Source organism: Carassius auratus, chromosome 1 (genome assembly GCF_003368295.1).
Source record: "Carassius auratus strain Wakin chromosome 1, ASM336829v1, whole genome shotgun sequence".
In the NCBI taxonomy this organism is placed as follows: Eukaryota; Metazoa; Chordata; class Actinopteri; order Cypriniformes; family Cyprinidae; genus Carassius; species Carassius auratus.
The window spans coordinates 19,670,103-19,689,524 of NC_039243.1; the positions used below are offsets into that span (position 1 = coordinate 19,670,103).

The 19,422-nt window shown below is 34.0% G+C and overlaps 1 protein-coding gene across 21 annotated transcripts in view; it reads left to right on the forward strand.

Annotated features, from left to right (window-relative positions):
- The window catches only part of LOC113098762 (muscleblind-like protein 2a), an 87,812-nt gene that overhangs the window by 50,847 nt on the left and 17,543 nt on the right, over nucleotides 1–19,422 (forward strand). The window lies entirely within an intron of this gene.

Genomic DNA, 19,422 nt, shown 5'->3' on the forward strand with positions numbered 1-19,422 from the left:
AATTTGATACCGGCATATCCCTAGTATCGGTATCGATATTGATTTTTTTTTTTTTACGATACTCAGCCCTCATATTAAACTGACCAGAAGAATAGAGCTGAATCTTAAAAATATATATATATATATATTATTTTTTTAAATTCATTTGATGTGTTAAAATAATGGAAAATATTTGTTTACATAACTTATTGATCCTGTTGTTTTTACTAACACCTTAGCAACCACATAGCAATGCCCTGGCAACCACCCATAACACTTATAACATTTTTGAAAATGCAAACATCACTCTTACTTTCCTCTGAAAATGTAAAAATCTGGTTATTAGTGTAATGCAGCACTTCTAAACATGCATCAGCAGTGAGTGTGGCTTCACACTTCACACTACATTCTTTGATTTCAGGATTGATGGTTTATATATGCTTTACGCTCGTTATGATGTCATACCTGAAGACTTCATAATGGGATAGTTTGTCAGCCGCAGATATCTCTCGGATACAATGTTTCGTGCTTGACGTGGCTGAGATATGTCTCCGTCTCTAGGAAAGCAAAGGTAGGCTGGGGAAACAACCCTGTCACCTGAACACCCGAGTGAGAGGTGCCTCGAAGTCTTTCAGAGGTTCATTGTTGAAACATCCAGCTATCGGTCCAGACATCCATAGATTGTTTATTTCAAACAACATTAAGGGCTGTCAGCTTGGGCTGTATTCTTCAGTCTCTTGAAATGTCTCATTTAAATAATTTTCATCTTGCAGAAGGACAAATGTGCTATAATTTAAACTAGCATTCTGGGAAAACAAAGCAAATACGCAAAATACTGCAGGATTTGTTTGGCATAAAATATCTTGAGCCTTTGATTTAAAGCATAAACATATCATGTTGTCTAATGGACGTTCATTTCATTCATTATACTGAAGTCATGGCCACAGAGGAATTATTAGTAATGCAGACAGATGCATTTCAAAAATAGCACAAAGCGCTTTCTGGCAGCGATCTTACCTTCATAACGTCATCTCATTTGTTTATAACCTATTGAAATGTTTGTTTTTAACTTCAATCTTACAACTGATTTTAATTCAAGAAAAACTTGACATTAGAGCTGCTGCTATTATTTATTATAATAGATATTCTGTGTATGACTGATTGGTCAAATAATTAAAGATAACATATCCATGATACATGTCTTTATTATTGCAAATCAAAAGTGTGCTTAGAGAGATGGATAGAGAGAAAGACAGACAAAGACTTCACAGTGAGCAGTCATTAGTTAATGCATTAGGTTTCACTGACAATTAACAATAATTCATTGTAATTTAATTTGTATGTTCCATATTGTAAATGCTTTAAATGTTTCAAGTCATATAAATTAATGTTTATTTGAATTATTTACTGTGATTTTAATATACAAGAAACAATATTTTATATAGTACAATATTATACAAGATATTATATAGTAGAGCTGGGTATCGATTCAGAGGTCTCGATTCACAAGATCCAGATTAGTTTGATTCTGGATTTTTTTATTATTATTTTTATTTTTTTATTACATTCAGTGAATATATGTTTAATACAAATGCTATTGACATTTCTTTTTTAAACAATAATAGGGCCCTATAAAATGTTGTTCTAAATTGTTCTGGTAATCAGACTTAGGCATAAAAATATTTTATTTATCCTAATCAAATGAAAAACCCTCTTATTTTTGGCAAACAAAGTGCTGCACAACAGAGGTTTACTGTTAAAATGAAAAAGAAAACAATTGTGATTTATTTCTTTAAAAATAAAGATTTATTAATATTTATAAGTGGTAGTAGTAATAGTAGCATTATTGTTACATTGAGTCTTAAGACAGCTAAATAGTATTATGTTTTTGACAGTTTCTTCTCGTTAAATTAACTTTTATTTTGACGGTGTGTTGTGAGGAACTTGCAGCTGCTGTGTGTGTGATATGATCGTAGTTTTGTCAAATGAAATGGTAAAAATGCTAATCAATCGAGTCTCAGCGAGAATCGAGAGCAGCTGGGGATGATATTCGTGTATTCATATCATTATAGTGAGAGGACAGAGGTTGAAAACACAGCGAGTGTCATCCGTGTTTGTGTAAACAAAACCATTCGTTCATTCATTCACTGCAGAAATGATGGCGCCTTTATGCGTTATGTGAAATGCTTCCGCAGATTTTTTGTATTACTATAGAAAAGTGTTTCAGTATTCGGTACCGATACCAGTGAAAATCCACGTTTCTCGGTACCAATTTCGGTACCAAACCAAAACACAAAAATATGCAAATTACACACTTTTTATCACTAAAAATAAACCAATGCCATTCTTTATACTTATTTACAATTGTCTTTAAAGTTTTTCTACAAGTAATATAATTATGAAAAACAGTATACAAGTTTCAACTTTTAATTACTGAAATTTAAACACATTTTATCTTTTGGTAAATAAAGGGGATTCGCTATTAAAATTAAAACATGGTATATTATGTGATTTATTTAATAAAAAAAATAAAGTTTTATAAATTTTTTCAACAGTAGTAGCAGTATTAGATACATTTTACTAAATAATAGTAATATTTTTAGCACAATGCTCTTATGTAAAAATAAACTTTTATTTTACAACCCTCTACGCACACCTTGGCAATATAATCGCCATTGGCTAGTAAAATTTTTAGTTTACTCGCCAGAGATGCACAGAACATGCAGGATTCAGATTTCAACCAACTTTTACAGACACTGGTCCATACGGAGATTTGATTTGATTAATTTATGTTAACTTTGACAAATTCGGTGACTGTCCATATTAAAATGTAAGTTTTATTTTCATGTCTGGATTTTGAGATTCCGTCCGCGTTTTCTGCTTTGCGGAAATCTTAGTGCTGTATGCGCCAAGAACCGCGTTGACCGGGTATTCGGTACCACCGGTCATAATAGTAGTAATAGTAATTATTATTTCATTTTTTTTGTAAACAGCTTATGTCATAATTATTCAATCCCCTTTAACATTGCTCTTTTGAAGTCACCACTTTTTAAGTGACCATAAAGACATTTATAATGTTCCAAGATTTCCATTACAAATAAATGCTGTTATTTTGGATTCATCAAAGAATCCTAAATAAAAATGAAGCTGTACGACTGTTTTGAACATTGATATTAATCAGAATTGTTTCTTGAGCAGCAAATCAGTATATTAAAATGATTTCTGAAGGATCGTGTGACACTGAAGACTGGAGTAATGATGCTGAAAATTCAGCTTTGATCACAGGAATAAGCTATGTTTTACAATCTATTCACTTATTTCACAATATTACAGTTTTTACTGTATTTTTTATCAAATAAATCCAGCCTTGATGAGCAGAAGAGACCGACCCTAAACTTTTGAATGGGAGTGTATAAATATAAATGCAAAGCATTTAAAATAATCACTTACAAAGCGCCATATCAGTTAGAATGCTTCCTCAGAAAGAAGCTGCCAATGTAGACAGCATGTTCATAGAAGATAAATAGATGCTATGCTTTAAAAAGACATTAAAGCTGATGTTATTTTAAATTACATGCTGCATGCATTAAAACCAGTTCTTATCCGCTTCTATAGTCCATAAGTAGTGTATCACGTTCACAAAAACAGGGTGAAACAGGATGTGACTGCGTCCACTGAGAATGGGTGTGTGTAGCAGAGCGTCGTCTGTCTGGCGTGGCGCTGACACTGGAGGTCACGGCCCCATGAGGTCAGGGTACAGCAGGGGTTTGGCAAGGCTCATTGATGAAAGCCGGATCGGCTGTGGCCATTTTCACACTCAGCAGATGCCGCACCGCTGAACCGGCACGGCAGGTGTGGGATGCTAATTGGCAGTGTGTTACAAGTTACACAGAAAAAAAAAAAAAAATGAAATGGTGTAGAAACAGCTCAGAAAATACTAGCAAATTTCAGTTATTTTCAGCCATTTTTTTTCCCAAAGTTATGAAAGGGGTCATAATTTCAAAAATGTTCCTTTCTCTTTGGAGTGTTAAGCCTGTGTTATACCTACTACATCCGTGAGTCCGCTATGGACCGCTAGGTAGGTCTATAAATCGTCTATATTGTGATTAAAGAAGATCTGTTGTCTCATTTTGATGCATTCCTCTCTGAGTTTTGCCATTTTTCCATGTCTGTTTGTAAAACGGTCTTGATAGCTGCACGGAAATCTCTACCAGTTGCACAGTATATACTGTTGTACTAGTCTTATCTCTGTTTGTCATTTATTTTCATATAATCAGATGTGGTCAGGTATTGACGTCTGTGAGAGCCGTTGATGTGACAGTGGAGCTCTTGAAATAGATGAGTCATACTGATGCACATGGCCTGTTGTGCGCTTCCTGTCATTTGCAGGCACTTCAGTCATGTTAAGAGACTGCCGTCGGCCTCGCTCTGTCTGCGTGACGTTGGTACTCATCAGCGAAAACACAGGAGATTATGGCGATGAAGGCCATAAAATGTCAGTAGACGTTTTGTATTCATGCTGCTGACGTGTTTGCTGTGATATACTGTTGTTCTAGTCACACTGTTTGTCAGGGTTAAAAGCATTGATTAGAAATGTGTGGGATGGACGTTTCATGAATGCATTAAAGACATAGTTCCCCCAATTTTATCATAATTTACTGTACCATTGTCTCGATTAACTCATCTTTCTGTCTATCCAAACCCAAATAATTTCTTCTTTTAAAACACGAAAGGAGATACCAAACAGAATGTTCATGCTGCTCTTTTCCATATGTTTGGTTATAGTAACTGAAAATATTATAGTTTTATATATATTTTTTTTATTAGTTTATTATTTGGTAAAAATATATATAAATGCAATTATGGTCAATAAACTATTATTACTATTTTATTAATGATAATATCTATTTATTAGATTATGAATACTAATAATTATTATTTTTGTTATTGTTATTATAAATATTTTTTCTTTACAAATTTTTTAAATAATAATTAGTAATATTATTATTGGTAGTAGTAATAGTAATTACAATTATTTTATTTACTTAATTTTATTGTTATGATAGTAAATACTAATACTAATAATAATAATATGATGATGATGATGAATGATGAAGGCATGAAATTAAATCTAGCATATCAGTTTTCTGATTTTCTTAAAGGTGCTGTATGTATGATTTTGACTCTACTAAAGCATAAAAAGATCATAATGTGTTTGCAGATATTTAAGAAACATGCTAAGTCAACATAGTTGTTAACATCTTTGTTTTGGTTTGTGAAACCCACCCACTGCCAGTTTACAAAATTGTATTTTGGCACCTGGAAAATACAGCATATTTCATTACATTCATCGTCCAGTGCGCTCGTTCCTGTTTGTGCCGTCAATCTGGCAACCTGTGTGTGCCAGATAAGTCTGAGGAGGAAAGTCCAGGTAAAAAAAAAACCTTCTCCAATGTTTTGAATTTGGACTGCAATATAGGGGTGTGCCATATCATACCATCCACGATAATACCGGTATAGATTTTTACATAATAAAAAAGTGTAATATCGCAATTTCAATGATATAGCAAAGCGATGATGTATTTACTAGGGATGCACCGAATATTCAGCAGCCAAAATTATAGCGGCTTACATTACACAGCCTAAGTTCACTGACAATTAGGCAAAATCACCCTCATAACCGCAGATGAATCGGATTTGAGTTTTAACGCAATATTGCCTAGCCTGTCAGTGAACTACGGCTCTGTGTAGAGAAAGCCGCTCAATCTGAAAACAGGTGATGGTGAATTCTTCCATTTGTGGCTGTTTTTTTTACACTGTATCAGTCATCAGAAAACCTCTAGCCCTTTGCCAATTTGCCAAACATTGTTAGTTTATGCCTTCTTTAATTCCAGCGCATCAAAAAAGTGAAGTGGGACACTTGACACCTCGACACACATGACTCATTTACATCCACAAACTGCTGTTTCCATTATAAAAGCATCATGTTGTTAAGTGTTGTCCAGGCTGCCTTTGGAAAGGCCTGCTGTTCATCTGCGAAAGATTCGCAGCTCTGACACCCACCCATGTTCAAAATGCATCGTGTGCCTCACAGATTTTCTCACCCAGGTTTGTCATCATTCACGCTGAGTGTCTGTATTGGCCACTATTAGCATTTTCTTCATCAGTTTGATTAGTATGAAGTTGGAAACAGATCATTTATATGTGTGTGCATCACTACTGAATGACTGGGTGGCTGGTTTTGTGTTTATTTGTGTGTATGTGTGTTAGAGTGAATTTATTTGTGTGTTGAAGTGAGAATGAGTGCTGGATTACTGTGGGTCTCCTGGGTGGGCGTCACATCTCAGTTCTTCACAGATGAACAGATTTACTGTCCTGGATCAGACATGCTGTAGCAGACGGGTTCTTTTGTGCCCTAGTGACACCTGGATATCACTAACACGCTCTGACCATTCATTCATTCACTCATTCATTCATTTGTTCATTAAGTTACAGGTTATTCATGTATTCATTAGTTAATTTCAGTTCATTTATTTTTCAAGCGTTATGCATTTGTTATGCTTTTTTAATTTTTGAATTATTTAATTGAATCTTTTTAGTTCATTTATTTCAGTAATTAATACATCATTTGTTCATTAATTTATACATAGATAAATTTATTAATTCTAAATGCAATCATATTTTATGTATTAATGCATTCAGTTATTTTTTCATGCTTTAATTTTTTTTATTAATTTAATCGTGGTTTGGTCTTGCATTTGTTTTTTTAGTTATTTATTTGTTTATAAATGTATATATGCATTCATTTAGTACTGTATATATTGGGGGGGGGGTCCTTTTTTTTACTTTTGAATTTATTTCTTTTTTTTTCGTTGTGCATTCAATGCTTTTGTTGGTTTGTTAATTTATTGGTTCATTAATTTATATTTATATATTATACATTTGTCCATTTCAGTTCATTTGTGAATGAATGCATTTGTGTATTCATGCGTAGACATTTTTTAATGCTTTATTTTTTCAATAATTTAATCATTCTTTAAAATCCATTCTTTTGATTTCTTTTTTTTTTTAAATATTTGTTCATACTTTTATTTATCAATGTATTCATTCATTTTATTTCATTAGCTGGATAGAAACTAACGTCATTTTGCACACAAAAATAAACATAAAGCTGCTTTAATAACTAATATTGTGGTTGCAAAAAGTTGTTTTGGAGTTCATTGACATTCGTTATAATGCAAAGAGTAGGCAAGATGTTCAAAGAAAGATATGAGATTTCTATTCTAATTTGTCCATCGCTTTAATCAGTGCTAATTTTGTCTTCTTACATTCGCTCATTCTAGTTCAACACAAGTCATTACTCAGGTTTGTGTGTTTTTCCAGACCTTGAGACCTCAGCTTGCACTCTGATGCATCAGCACAACATAAAAAGCAAGTCAAGATGCACTCAACGAGTAGCAAATGAAGCTTCTGTAGTTCTTTTATTTAGCAGCCTCCAGTTTTCACTGCACCTCCTACACTGACCATGTTGAATCATGGGTAAATGTAAAATCTGAGGAGCTTTTGGTTGGAATTCAGCGCATGCAGATTCCCTGCATGCCGAGCCGTGAGTGTGTGCCGTGTTCACAGATGACGTGCTCTTTGTTTTCACACAGGCACTGATAGAGAGGTGTGTGTGCGAGTGGGTTGTCCCTGCAGGTGATAGGTTATGTGAGAATGTGTGTTTTAAAGAGCAACACAGATGGGAAATAAAAAATTAGCTGTATTACAGTGTATGATGTATCTGTCCATCAGTGTAAACAATGTGCAAAGTAATTAAACCAAAAAGTACACGATTTATAAAGTTATTGGCTTCTAAAGTAAGGAGTCGACTCTGAATCGCTGAAACGAGTCGTTATAGATTTCAAATCTTTTGCCCATCTCTATGTACGTCACTAGAACACTTTGCATAATAATCTCCGCCCACCGTCTTGAGAGAAACAAAGCTCTGACCTGCCCCACCCCCCACACAGACACTCTGGTTGGTGTGATAGCATCATGTCGAGGAGACGGTGTGTTTTTAATTGTAAAGGCAAGTTTGTTTTATTTTCACTGCCAAAGAATGAAGATCAGAAGAACCAATGGCTAAAATTCATTTTTACCACAATACCAGAGCAGTACAACAAATCCCTTTTGTTGTGTTCACAACATTTCACTGATGACTGCTTTTCTAATCTCGGTGAGTACAAGGCGGGATTTTCAAAGCGTTTGGCCATAAACGCGAAGTATGATTATGAAGTTATGTGTCTGTTTTCTCCCGAGCGTCTTATCAGTATGTGTGCTGTCTGCGATGTCTGTTTTTCATGTCCCCCTTCGTGACCACGCCCCCGCGCTGAACGCGCTATTCAGATTCAAACTGAAGCGCGCGGCTTGAATACGCGCACACAGAAGAAAAAGCAGCGAGACTGTTCAAGTTTTTTATTTTACTGTTTGCTTCGCGATGAGAGGAATAAGACATCATTCACCCCAAACAGATGCTAACGCATAGTTTACCGTGAAGTTGTGTGCGGAACAACCAATCAAACCTGACTATGTTAGTTGACCAATCAGAACACAGTATGCTACCGAAAGGTGGGGTTTAAGGAAACTGAATCTTTTGAACAGCTTTGCGCGAACCGTTTGGGGATCTCTGAGAATTGAGGTAATTTTAAAATGATATTTTGACAAAATGACAATGTTCTTTAACCTTGGATGGATTTAAACCTAATGTACAGGACTTATAAACAGTGATAGGAAGCTTAGAATCTTCATCTTACTGGCTCTTTAATGAGCAACTCTCTTTCTGAATGTCTTTCTCCAGGATCTAGTCGTTTTTGAGTATTAATCTCAGATCTCAGTGTCAGAGCTGCCTTCCCGTCTGTGGGATTGTTGTGGTGGAGTTCGATGCATGCATAATTATCTGCGGGAGAAGTGGCTTTGAATGCATGTTCACATGATGTCATAGCCTGCATATTATATTGTTTTGTTTATTCATACTCTTTTATTATTATTATTATTTTTCAAAGCTGCAGGTGCATGCAAAAACTAACGTCACAGCAGTTTGCACATTTTTCTTTATTGATATATCGCAATTAATATGTTTTAATAATAATATAATAATAATTGATAAAATATTAATATAATTCATAAATATCACTATTTAAAATACTGTATAACATATATAAAATTTAAATAGTGTGTAGTATATTTGATAGATGAATATGAAACAACAAATTTGTTAATTTAAATTTTTTATAAATATAAAAAATTACAAATATCAGATTTATTTTTTAAGTTACAAATTTATTCTAAAAATACTTTAATAATATTAGTTCATAAAACAAAGTCGCATAGGCCTACATATTCTGACATCCGGGAAATAAACACTTTTTAGATCACCAGATATAAATATGTCTTGGGCAGCAGCTTCACCACAAATACAAAAAGTGATACCATCCACCAGAAATATTTATTTGTGTCTGCTTTAATGTGAAACACACGCTTATTGCGAACAATGACGTAACACATATTCATTGAGAACCATTTAACAGATTTTATGACAAGTTTGAACAGATACAGAACAAATAGTAACAGTGAAACAATCAACTAACTACGATCATCTAGCCCTCTATTAAACATGAAATAATTATTATTATCATACCTTCAGCTTATTCTATAGAGCTGCATTCTTTGTGACTGTCCTAAATTGTTGCTATTGTAGCATGATGTTAATGCTAGAAATGCACTTGGCAACTTTTTTTTTTATAAACTATTATATTTCATAATTAAATTCTATTTAATTGTTAAATGTGACTTTAGAATGTATATACACTTATTGATTTCTTTATTTAGAGCTGTTATTCATACGTTGAATGTGTAAAATTAAACCACTTTGTATTGTAAACAGCACTGCAGACAAATATATTACATAAGATTTACTTAGGCGTGCCTTAGTAATATTAACTAAACCAGCATCAGGCAGTATTTCCCCACAAGTCTCTCTCACCTCATTATTTGTAATTGCCTTTTCCGCTACAGTGAGCCTCACTTTGGGGAAGCAGTGATCTGGAAGCAACTGATCCCTGCACTGAGTCTAATAAACTCTCACTTCACACATCTGCAAATAACTATCGTAATACAAAGATCTCAGCAGAGGAAAGATCCCATCTTAATCCTACACAGACGTGGATCCCACATTTTTATGTCATTTATTTATTTGTAATCATTATTGATGCTTTTTACATGTTAATTCTAGGTCCTGATTTTAGACTAATCTGTCAAAACATGTCTGGATCATGATTCACCACAAAATAAGATAAATAAGAAATTATAATTATTTTAAATAACTTTTTATGAGGTTATTATTTTTTATTATTATTATAAAAAAATATCAAATTTGAGTAATATTAATTTTAGTAAAAAAAAAGTGATTTTAATACAAATAATTTTAGTAAAATAAATTAGAAATATAGTATATATTTCAATATATTTTAATAATACTGATTAAAAAAGAAATATTAATTTATATAAGTAATTGTATTTAATTTAATACAGTATGAATTAAATAAATAAATACATATTATTTTATTATATAAATATTATAAATATTTAAATATATTTTAATGTAAACTATTAATGTTGTTTTATTCATTTTTTATTAATATATAAATTGAAAACTATTTATGCATCATGGTAGTAGTTGCTTTTTCGCAGGTTTAAATATCTAATAAGAATCGTTATTTTTAAACATTATTTTTATTTATGTATTTTTTTTTAAGAAAATTTCCAACAAATTAGTAATATGAGGATAGAAATGTAGTTTATGCAAAATATAATTTAATAATTATTTTATGCTTTTAATTATGGGCTGAAATATGACCTGAAGATGCTTTATGTAAAAATTATTTATTATTATTATTATTATTATTATTATTAAATGTTACTAACTTAAGGACCAGTAGTCTGTGTGAGACTGAAGAAATCGTGAAATGTTTCAATTCCTCTGTTAGATTCGGTTTCACTCTATTCGTTTCCCACAGAGCACTTGATGTAAAAGCAGGAAGTGATGTTGATGAAGGGTACTTGTGGTTTTGTAGGTCATATTCCATATGATGAGTTGGGAAATGAATCAGAACTCCGTAAGAGGAACCGGAAAGGTTCTAGCACTAGAGCAAAATCATTGGTGGTCTGTGGACATCTAGCCACCCAAGAAGTGACATGGACACAAGACACCACCTTGGGTTCACTGCTCCATCGTACACTTGTGTCTGTATAATTTTGAGGTGTTTTCCAGAGCCACTTTCAGCTCTCTGTGTGCATAAAGGCATGAGAGAGAATCTAGACTCCATTCATTGCTGCTGAATGCAATTTTACTAGGGCTTGACCACATTTTTGATTCTTGTGATGGTTCACTATGTAGGGCCCTATGAAATGTTTGTATTATTACACAAATTTGGTTTTATTTTTTATTTTCTCCATATTCTGCTTTTTCAGTATTTCTAATTTATTTTTTTCATTTAATTTTTCTAGACTCAATTTTAATGGTTAAACAAATAAAAATAAAAGAGTCCAAAAAGCATATCTAATTAATTGAAATCATGAAACTTACACAATTTAACAGCAGTTTATTAAAAGTAAAAACAAAAGCAAAATTGTAAATCTCTATGAAACTTTTCTCATTCAGTTTTTTTCTTTATCAAAATTAAGTTTCCCATTACATTTCTGGATTCCATTTTAAAGGTTTCATTAAATTTTAATAATCAAAAGCATCTATGATTAATTGATTTTAGTAAAAAAACAAAACATTGTGTGTGTAGTAAATGAAACCACCACTCATTCAGCCTAATATTCACAGACACTTCACAGGCAACATAAAATCTAAATCTACCCGGCACACATTTCCTTTGAATGTAAAACTTTGTATTCTTGGAATATATATCCCATGGACATTCTACAAACATCAAGACAGATTAAACTTGTAGACTTTAGTCTCCTTCAAGCCAGGAGAGTTATTGCATTAGGCTGGAAGAGTATGGATGCTCCATCTATGAAATGTGGATAAATGAGTTTTCAAACTGTATAGGACTGGAAAGGCTAACTTACATTGCAAAGGGCAGACAGAAAGACTTTAATCAGCTGTGGGAGTCATATATAAATATCATGTAAAATGGAAATGTGGACCTTACTGAAAAAGACATTGTGAAATTATCTCTGTAAAAAATCTTTTTTTTTTTTTTTTTTTTACTCTTAGAAATATTAACTATTTTATTTTTGTATTATTATTCTTCTATTTTGTTATTATTATTATTATTATTATTATTATTATTATATGGATTTTTTATTATTATTATTATTTATTTTTTTTTTTTTGTGAAAATGTTAATTGAACATGTGAAGGGGTGTATGCTTGTGTTGCATACGGTGTTGTTCTGGTGTGGCTATTTTGTTCACATATGTCTAGCTGTGTGTTTATAAAATAAGAAAAGGACAATAAACGTATTGATGAAGGAAATAAAATCTACCATGTACTTTCAGAAATAAAGGTACAAAAGCTGTTACTGGGGCAGTACCTTTTCAAAAAGGTATACTTCTGTACCTATTAAGTTCTAATATGTAGAGACCAAAAAGGTCCCGCCCCAGTGTGCTTGATTTATTAATATTTGTTCCTGGTTTTGATAAAAGATTAATTAGTGTGTTATTAAGGAAAGCCTTTGTCTTTTTCATCATGCCTCAATAATTATTTGCTCAGCGTCTGAACTGCAAGGGGTATACGAGTTGATGGAAAGCTAATAATTAAATTATTAAAATGTTTAAAAATTTTAATCTATATTTTCCTTTAAATTGTCCTTGGGAAAATATTAGAATTTTATGTATTTATTTATTTAATTACTTAGGTCTATTTATTTATTTGTGGCTTCAAATGAGAACACATTACAATTTTAATCAGATATCAAGTTGAAAAATGTAATAAAATTATTGTTATTAATTTTCATTCATTCATTCATTGATGCCTTCTCCTATGATTGGGATTTGTAAAGATGATCTTTAGGGTGAACTTCAACCTTCAACCTTCTCATCCTGGTCACCAACTTTAGTTTGCAGCTGGAAAAGCATTAATTAAATATATATTAATAAGCAATAAGTGTAGTGCAAATCATTTTGGATGAAAGTGTTCAACAACAGTCAGCTGATATTCACGATATCTTCTTCATGACCTCAAGGAATATTTGTGTGTGTTGAGTGAGAGAAACTTTTATTTAGCTGTAAATACTTGCTGAGCCATCAAGCCGGCGTTTCAAATGCCGCCCTCATCAGAAATAATGCAGCTCGCTGACTGCCGCCGCCGCTGCTGGAATAAAGGCCCATTGAGAGTGAAATGCAAATGGATGTTTGGGTGTTAGAGGGCACAACCGAGACTCAATTCTCCCTCTACTCTGAAAATGGCCCCTGTGTTTGTCCCCCACCCACCAGTGCAGTCGGATTACTTTTGATCGCAAGCCAGAACATCAAGAAAACCCAGTCGAGTACGGCAGATACTCCACAACTCAAGGAAGCTTTAATTTGCAGCTGATCAGTCCGATGATAGAACATGACAAAGGTCATTTAACCAGCAAGGGTTTGGACGGATGACAGTAAAAACGTTCTGGGAATGTATTCCATTTGGACGGAGATTCTGGGATTTTGTTCTGCTGTGTAAATCTATTATTGGAGACATTAATTCTGCCAGCCAACTTCCTTTTGACCTCAGTTATACTCTAATTAGCATGTTCACCTAAACACTCATTTTCTCGAAAATGCTTTTCGTTTACTTGGGCGAGTAATGGGAATTGCTTGGCTTGAGTCTGTGGCACGGATATTAAATGGGCTAAATGGTTTTAATCCTAATCTCCACATGAAATGAGTAACAGCATTCCCAGTGCTCTACAGAATTGATGTGAGGAGACCGTATTGTACGTTTACTGTTAATTTATGGTATCCGTGCTGCATTCCCGATGTTTTAGGTGCGGCCATTTCTGTACTTTGAAAGGGACGAGAGCTATTAGAGGTTCAAAGAAGTCATTCACAGTAAGTGGAGTTAATTTGTCTAAAAGCTTTCTGGTTACCTGATACCCTTCCTGGTGTCTCACAACTGATTGAAAGACTTTCCCTAATGCACTGAAACAGCTGTGGTGTGACGTGGCACGTGTGTGTGGTGCTCATGTGGGTGACACAGGTTCAAATCTATCTATCTATCCATCTATCTATCTATCTATCTATCTATCTATAATTTTGTATAATGGTTTGTCTATCAATAATTTTCTATATATCATTTTCAGAGTTGGGTATTATGTGTTACTGTATTTAAATTACTTTTCCTGATATGCAGTAAGGTAATGCATTACATTTTACATTTGTTAATTGATTACAGTTACTAATGTTAATAAAATTACGTTACTTATGGTGCAAATGCGCTGTTGAGAAAAATATTAAGTAAAATGCATTTTAAAATCATGTTTTGCACGTCAGTATGCCCTTTAAAGGGTATGTTCACTCAAAAAGGAAAAGTCTGACATTAATTACACACCCTCATGTCGTTAGAAACTCATAAGACCTCCGTTCATCTTCAGGACACAAATTAAGATATTTTTGATGCATTATGACAGCTTTCCAGAGACCTACTGTAGAAAGGAGATCGGTAAAATAATCCATGTGAAATTAGGAGTTCAACCATAATTTTACGAAACTACGAGAATATTTTTTGTGCGCAAAAAAAAAAGACTTTATTCAGCAATTCGTCTCGTCCGCATCACCTTAGAGCCATTTTAGAGAGTTTCCACTAAACCCAAACAGCTTATGTTATAAAATAAAAAATAGTTATCATATAAGTTGCTGTTTTCATACTTCAGTAATTTTTCATCCAATATTAAATTATTTAAAAAAAAAAAACTGAGTTTCTCTTGTGTATTTTTTGGTTTGATAACTTGAAAAGTAATATATACTTGAAAAGTTACTTGAAAGTAGATTAATTAGTAATCTGATTACTTTTTAAATGCAGTAATTAGTAATGTAATCAAATTGCAATTTTAAAGAAGTAATTAGTCATTTGTAGTAGATTTTTTTTTTTTTTTTTTTTTTTTTTTTGTAACTTACCCAACACTGATCATTTTGTATGTACAGTGTGTCTATATACTGTATCTATCTGTCTGGCATTTTATCCATTCGTTGTTACGTCTTTGTCTATATATTTTTCTTTCTATTGAGTTTTGTCTTTCTGTCCGTCTGGCTATATATCATTCTATCAATCATTTGGAATATCATTCTTTCTGTCTTTCAGTCTATCTATCTGTTGTTTTGTCTGTATCATTCTATCCAGCTGTTTATCATTCTGTGTATCACTTTGTCTATCTGTCTATCGTAATATCTGTCTGTTGCTCTCTCTTTTATTGTCTCGTTTTGTCTATCTGTCACTTAATCTATTGATCATTCTGTCTGTCTTTCTATCAATCGGTTTATCGCTCTGTCTATCGTTTTGTCTTACGGTCTGTTATTCTGTCCAACGTTCTGTCTGTCTTGCTGTCAATTCTGCATCTTGTTGCTACCTCAATTTAAATTCTGGAATTGAATTTGAACTGAAAGGCATTCGTTAAGCCTCTTTGATCTTGCTCTCTCACTCTGCCGTACCCTCACAATTACGATAGTATATAACTGGAACGTGATTTTGATTAGATTTGGGGTATTTTCATAACAATAAAGAATGTTTACACAAGAAGGGCAGTGAAACAGCTGCTCTGGTGGTTCTCTAATCTTTTTTCGTGTCTACAGTGGGTGCTGCATTTTATTCTTTTCACATTGTGAACTATTGTGAATTTACATTAAGCATTTAAATTAATAGTACCCACTGCATTCTAACATCATTCTAACACATTTTGAAAATCGGACTTGTCAGAAAAACTTCCTCGCAGACCTCAGGCCGACTCATCTGTGCTTCTCATTGATGAAGGGCTTTTTATTTTTTTCTTCTAGTTTTGCCCTGCCTCTAGGAGTCTATTTCGAACGTCCTCACCATGCATCTCACCCCAGCTACCATTTGCCATTATTTTTGTAGGTCATTTGATGTCATCCTATGGTTGTTGAATGACATCCGAATGAGTTGGCGGTCATTCTGGTCAGTGGAGAGTCGTTTTCACCCTCTGTAACTTTGTTGTCCCCAATGTCTGCCGCTTGACCCTGTTCCCATGGGCCACTGTCTTTGAAAGGATGGAAGCAACCTGATGCTTAATGTATCCTTCTGCTAGTAAAGCCAGACTACTTTTCCTCATTCCGAACTTTTCACCTCTTCTGGCATGGTCAATAGTTATTTGATTCCACTTACCATTGAGTTACTATTAGCAATGGTCTGCTTCATTAAACAGAATAAGGTTTGCCCGTGACGGAAATCAACAGACACTGGAATAGAATGTTGAAATGCTGATTTAAGAAAAAAAGTGGAGTGGTCTCTATAAGTTGTATATATAAAATCAGTGTCTGTGTGACCTTAACTTTATTGTGTAAGATTGGGTTACATTTTAGAATTTAATAGATTCATGTGGTGTTGGTAAACCATTATTTTATTTCAGAACATAAGGCAGTAAATTAAACACCAACCAAGACTGTATGTATGGCATATTGATGCATACATGCATGCTTTGAACATTAGCCATGAACCATGTACTTTTTGTGTGTGTGGTTCAACATTGCTCTTACTTTTTTCTCCTGTATGACTTTTATTGCAACTCAAATTTTTAAATCCATTTCCTCCATCAATAGCAGCAATGCAGTTTTGTGTAGCACATAGCAGAGCTTCTTGTCGTCCTCCATCAGCACCATTCCTGCCGAGTTCGCTGGCGAAAATAGACCTTCATTATTGAATCAGCAGTCTCCTCTCAACCCGGCCAAACACAGCAAATCAAACATCTCGTACATATTCCAATACGATCCTATGCAAAGTGCCTGAAAATCCCCATACCAATCCCCAGAAGTCCTCTATCGGATGTCTTTCACTTCTCCTCGCCATCCGTCACTCCGTCAGTGGACGCGAGAATCTGTCTTGGCTCGTACTAATTGGCTTTGACACCTCTCAGTTTATGGCCGGGCAGCTGAGCAACAGTTATTCCAGCAGGGATATTGATAGCCCCTTTGCACCGGCACCCTGATTCTATGGATTACAGCGCTGCATATTTGGGAATTTGAGGGTGCTAAGTGTTTAGACTGGTCTTCAGCTTGGCCTATAATTGATTATGTGTTGATAATGAATGATTTTAGCATCATTTATAATTCGACCACGTTATTAGACCAGTAACTTGCTTCCATCTAGACGTTGATGGATTAGCGAATAATTGGTCTGTTGAATGAAACCGCAAAGCTTTGATTTTCAGTCAGCAGTGCAAAGCTTTTTATTGATTGCTAATGCATCTTATTTTGGGTCTGATCAATCACCTGCGGTCTTTGACTGCATTAACAAAAGTCTGATATTTCAGTTTGTGCCGTGTGGAGATCATGCGGTGGGCTGCAGTGCAGTGTTGTTTAGATGTTTGCACATTGCTCAGTTTAGATCTAGTTTCGTGTTATTTATAGCACACTATCTCCATTGTAATCCGAGTAAGGAAGGATACTTGGACATCTTGCGCTTTATCCCTGTTGTCATAAACCACCACAAGCAAGCAAGGACTCCGATAAGCTGACCGTGCACATACCTGCCAATGCTTCAAAGATATTTTCAAGGGATTTGTGACCTCACTGCAACAACGCAGAGAGCACACAAAAGCTTATAATAGGTCACATCTCGGTTTTAATCACTTTCATACCCTTGATCAGGACAAATACTGTGAATAAATACAAAATTGTGTAATTTGATTGTAGAAATATGCACAAAAACATTTTGAATGCATGTAGGTTATTCAGAGACACTTGTCCTGCTTTTCTTTTTCTTTTTTTGCATTTATAAGGAATTATATCTGGTTAGTAATGAACTTTATTAATTAACTGCAGTCTTTTAAAGTTTTTTAAACTGTTTGCAAATAGGGCTGGGTGATATATCTAACGATCACCATGCGCATCTAGTCAGTAAATCTGGTTCCGTTATTACCGCTAAATCGCCAACACCTGCTTATAATTGGAGCGGTATTTAACAGACAGAGCCATAGATCACTGACAAGCTACGCAATAGCTCGTTCATTATCGAATGCGATTCATCTGGGATAAGGAACGCAATATTGCGTAGCTTGTCAGTCCGTCTGTTAAATGCCGCTTCATTTGAAAGCAGGTGATGGCGATTTAGCGGTAATAACGAAACCAGATTTATCGACTAGATGCGCATGATCATATCGTTAGACGTATCGCTCAGCCCTATTTGCAAGTCAGTTGATTACACTGTTAATAAATGCTTGGTTTGATTAAGCAGCTTTAGCAAACATGAATAAACATTTATTTTTGCATACCAGCAGATTTATATACAGGTGAGTCAACTCTACTTCTATTATGACTTTTACAGTAATACTTATGTAGTTACACGTTTCTAGTAAGCTTCCAGTAATACCAGAAGCTACAAGCAAAAAGGCTTGATATTGACGTAACTTCATTTCTTCATCCAAAACGTCAAATTGGCTATATGTAGTATTTTAAAGTTAGTGTCATTCCAATGAATGATAAACAAAGACTGAAAAAAAAACATTAAACCATAAAGCAGTATTAAAATATTAATAATCTGAAAATTAAAAGTTTCATGAATGTGTTAATGAATTTTTATTTTAATTAATGACATCTTTAATTAGTTTTCTTCAGTTACCTTGTTTTATAAGTAGCATGAGCATGAGATATTAGTGCTCAAGGTTACTGTGGAGATCTCACACCTCAGCTAATGCTGTAGAGTGCATGCAGGGCGACGCAGCATCTGCAGAGGCAGTGAGATTCTCTTTCTGTGTCTCTGCGTGTCCGCAGTATGTGCTACCGCTGCGTTTCTAACCCTTCCTCCACTAATTCTCACATCTCTGTATCAGTTCGGCCTCCCGTGTCACTGGATATCCTGCAGTGGATGTTTAATGCAAACACACATTTGACCTTGTGCAGAATATTCTTCTAACTTTGGCCTTGTTAATAAATATTGCAGCATGAAGCATACTTGATTACTGTATTTATGCGGTTTGATTTTCATGTATGTTTTTGTGTCATTTCGATGTTGTTGTTGTTGTTGGGTTTTGTTTGCAGGTAATCAACATGTGTTTACTGTAGTCTAAATAATTAGTCAACAGTTGTGAAATAGTAAAGAAAAAAAAAGAATAAAAGCTAGGAAATTAACGTGAATAGCAGTTTAGATCATTAAGTCTTGGGAGAAATGTTTGATTTTATATTGAGATCTTTGAGTTCTGAGATAAATGAGAGATTTACTGAGGTCTTTTTTTGCATGAGACT